Here is a 4,441-nt window from a genome sequence, read left to right on the forward strand (position 1 = left end):
TTACCATGGTGGGGTGTCTCTCACCAAGCACTTTTAGTTTAAGTCCTTAAGTTGGACATATGGGAGGCTCATTGTCAAGGTGGCTTATGCTTGTATTCATCTTTGAACCTCGAAGAATGCTTGCTCTGCAACTGGTTGTCAGAACTTTCAACCATCTTCACCAAGCTTGGGGGAAGTTCTTCCCAAGATATGAGCTCCCAAAATTGGTCTTCATGTTGTGATCCGGGATCCCATATCTTATTTTCACACCCATCTTCAAGTTGATCAAGACTATTCCATTTGGGTGGCAAGTGATCCGAATTCTCATGCGACCATCAAACCATTCTCCTAGACCCATCCAATTGGGCACTACACCAATCCATGCTCCTCAATTTCGAGCCTCCAACCATAATGAACTTGGAGGGATGTCTCCAACCACTACACAACTCTCCCCGACTCTTAACTCCACAAAGGGCTCTAAATTGACCATCATTTTCAAGCAAACCATATTCAAGAGAGAAATTAAAGCTTATGGATAGGAGTTTTACCCACTTGAATGTTGTGTTGGATGATGGTTGTTTAGGGAGGGGGACCTCTCCACACTTGGCCAATGCAAGGTCCACTCCCACGTGGTCTTCCTTTGCAACTTCCACCTCTTTGCAAGCTTGATAAACCCATATTTCATGAGTTCTTTTGTGCTTAATTTGAGTGATTTATACAATCCTTCACCTACTTATTCACATTAATTGCATGGTTTTACATTCCCTTCCTTATTATGTGATGTAAATGAAAAACACGTTTCCTAAGCTTTAAAATTAATTAATTTAATTACCTTTATTTCCATTCGATGCCGTGATTAGTGTGTTGAGTAGTTTCAGATTTTCTAAGGCAGAATGACTTAAAGGATGGAAAAGGAAACACACTAAAATGAAAGGAGAAAGCAAAACGGAGCTTTAAGGAAACTGGTATCCACGCGATCGCATGGATGACGCGATCGCGTGCCATAAGCGAAGATGCAGCAACGCGACCGCATGACTGACGGGACCGCGCGCCTTAAGCAGAACGCACATGACGTGGTCGCATGAATGACGCGACCGCGTGGCAAGGAAAAGCTCCGAATGACGCGACCGCGTGACCCACGCGGACGCGTGACAGAGGCCACGTATCAGAATTTACAGAATACGCCCCTAGCAAATTCTGAAGCCCTTTTTGGCCCAGATCCAAGTACAGACAGCATAGACCAGAGGTTATAAAGTGTGGGAATGCACCCATTCAAAGGGAGAGCTCGCATATTTTATTTTTCAATGATTTAGATTTAGTTGAGAGGGAGATCTTCTCCTCTCTCTCTCTTAGGATTTAGGATTTCTTCTTGTTTTAAGAGTGACTCTCAATCCAGGTTTTACGTTTCTTTGTTTTAGCTTCCTTTTACTTTTATTTATTCCAGCACTTGAATTGATCAGTTAATTTATGAATTTCTTCCATGTTACAGACTGTTATTTGAATTAATGATAATCGAGGTATTTTCAGTTTATGATTGTTCTCTTTGATTTAAGTTACCATTGCTTCCCATCTAAGGACATTTTTATTATTCCAGCAATTTTACTTCTTTCCCTTTTGGTCCTGGTTAAGAATTCAGTAACTCAACAGTTATTAAACTCAACATAACTGATAATCGTTATCTTGCTAATTGAGCTGAACTTAAGTAATCCCAACCTTTTCTTAGGAAATAAATAGGATTCAAAGGTCAATTTAATTAGTCCCCTGACTTTTCTTTGCCCTAGTAAAGGTTGACCAAGTGGAATTTAGATTTAACTTTTATTATAGTTGAGAGAGACAACTACGTTGGACCTCTAACTTCTCTTACCTTGCCTAAAGTCTGCTTTACAGTATTTATTTATTTTAATTGCCATTTACTTTACTTGTCATTTAAATTACTTGCTTCTCATCCTCTAAACCCCGATTACAACCTTTATAGCCAATAATAAGAACATACTTGTAAATATTTTTATTGGTTATTGTAAATATTATTGGTTATTGTAAATATTTAAATGGCGCCGTTGCCGGGGAACTGCTAACGTGTGCCTTATTATTGGTTATTGTAAATATTTTTATTTTTCTTGTTTATTTATTTTTGTTTTTCCTTTTTATCTTTATTTGCTACTATGAACTCTCACCCCTCTCACTTTGAGTTTGGTTCTAATATTGTTAAAGGAAATAGAAGTTACAACAAGAATGTGCATCAAGGTCAGACCAATCAAGGATGGATGAAACCAAGAGGATCTAATCAAACCTTTTGGCAGCAACACCCTCCGAGATATCCTGGACAAAGACCATTCTACAGTGCATACCCAGCTGAAAGACATGGTGGACAACCTTGTAACTACCAACAAGCCCCACCCCGTGCATATAAACCATCCTTTCAACATAACCTCGGACCACCACACTCACAAGATTCTCTTCACTAGTCGCCACCATATGATCCTTCCTTACCCCAATACCAATCCGATCATTCCCAATCACCACCACTTTCCTTTGTATCATGTCCAAGTCCAGAAACCCGAGAAGCAGAGGATCGCCTAAAGGAAACAGTAATTAAATTTCAAACAACCATTCAACAACTGGAGCAAGCGATAATTCAATGGGCTTCTAGGCGCTCAAATATACAAGGATCAGCCACAGCTCCATGTGGACAGCCCAATGAAGAGCGTAGCATGAAGGAGCTACCAGAAACTCCAGTGGACAAGACAGAGAATGAATTTGTACTAGAACAATTAGAAGAAGCTGTCTTTGTTCAAGAAGAAGAGTTGGTTGAAGACCTAGGAGATGTTGAACCTCCATGGGAATCCAGAATTGAGGAAAACTCTGTCCAAGATGCTACAGTTGATGCTAAGGAGGATACTGTACAATCTCCAAGGCAAGTCGTTTATGAGGAATCAGACAGAATAATCCAAGAAGCAAATTCCCTTGATGATGATAGTCACAAGTCTAGCTCTCTTGGTGATGAACTTGCATCCGCAAGTGAATTCTCTGAGAACGAAGAATCTTCCCCAAGTGAATATGAAGATGATGCGGAAGTAGATTTCTCTCAACCTCCAATCTATGACTCAAGTGATGAGGAAGACGCAGAAGACTTTGACCAGGACACAGATACAATTGAAGATCTTTGCAAAGAAGTGGAGGAATTCACAGAAGAGCACAAGGAAACGGAACTTGCAGAACCACCAAAAACACCTATCCCAAGGCCATTACCACCTAATACAAGCTTCAAGTGGGTACAATCCTTAACTTATAACTTTACTTATTCACTTGAATATGGTTTGCTTGAAACAGATGGCCAGCTTAGAGCTCTCTGCGACTTTAAGAGTAAGAGGGAAATGGCTCGTACTCAGAGCTGGTGCACAAGGTTCAATAAGGTTCCGCGCTTCACCTCGAAGTACACAGATTGGTACCATGCTCAATTACATGGATCACGGAAAATGTTTGGTCACCAAGGTGAGATTCTACTTTTTAACCCGCCCGAATGGAAACATGCAGATCACGACGGAGGCGGATTTAAAAGCAAGGCTTGGAATCCTGGTGTTTATTCTGACATTTGTCATCCCGGGAGCCTAACAATATATTTGAAGCTGCTCGGAAGCTTTGCATGCCTAGTTTAGGACCCCGGAGGCCATTGGCATTCCAAACACTGGTGGAGATTTTTGGATGAATTTAAACATAAGCCGCCATAACAGGATACTCCTCCAATGTCCAACTTAAGGACTTTAACTAAAAGTGCTAGGTGGGAGACAACCCACCATGGTATGGTCGCCTTTTTTTCAATTTATTTCTTGTTAATTGCTTTCATTTTTTTTTCTTTTTCATTTTAATTTATTAAACCTGGAATCATGCATAGCATTCAAGTTAATCGTTGCATTCTGCATTTTTCATGCATAAAAAAAAGGGTGCACGACGCGACCGCATGCCCCATGCGATTGCGTCATATTGCGAAAAACACCACCCGCGCGACCGCGTGACCTACGCGGCCACGTGATATATATATCGGCGTAAGGATCCAACGAACAGAAAGTTAGGCTGGAATCGTGCGGCCCTTGTGCGTTTTGCACAAATTGACCCACGCGATCACATGCCCCATGCGATCGCGTCACTTGCACAATACCAATCCCACGCGACCGCGTGCGCGACGCGATCGCGTCGCATGGATTACACATCACCCCAAAAGGAGACAGAGAGTTGCGCTAAAACGGCACTGGAGTCGTGCATTTAGCACGAATTCCAGTGACGCGATCGCGTGACCAACGCGATCGCGTCACCCCTATTTCCCCCCTTTCATGCGATCGCGCACCCCACGCGATCGCGTCACTCCCATTTTCACCCCAACCACGCGACCGCGTGCCCGACGCGGCCGCATGGATTCGAAAGTATAACCCCCCAGCCACGCGAACCCTATCAGTCGCGCAGCCCC

Source organism: Arachis ipaensis, chromosome B05, assembly GCF_000816755.2.
Source record: "Arachis ipaensis cultivar K30076 chromosome B05, Araip1.1, whole genome shotgun sequence".
NCBI lineage: Eukaryota > Viridiplantae > Streptophyta > Magnoliopsida > Fabales > Fabaceae > Arachis > Arachis ipaensis.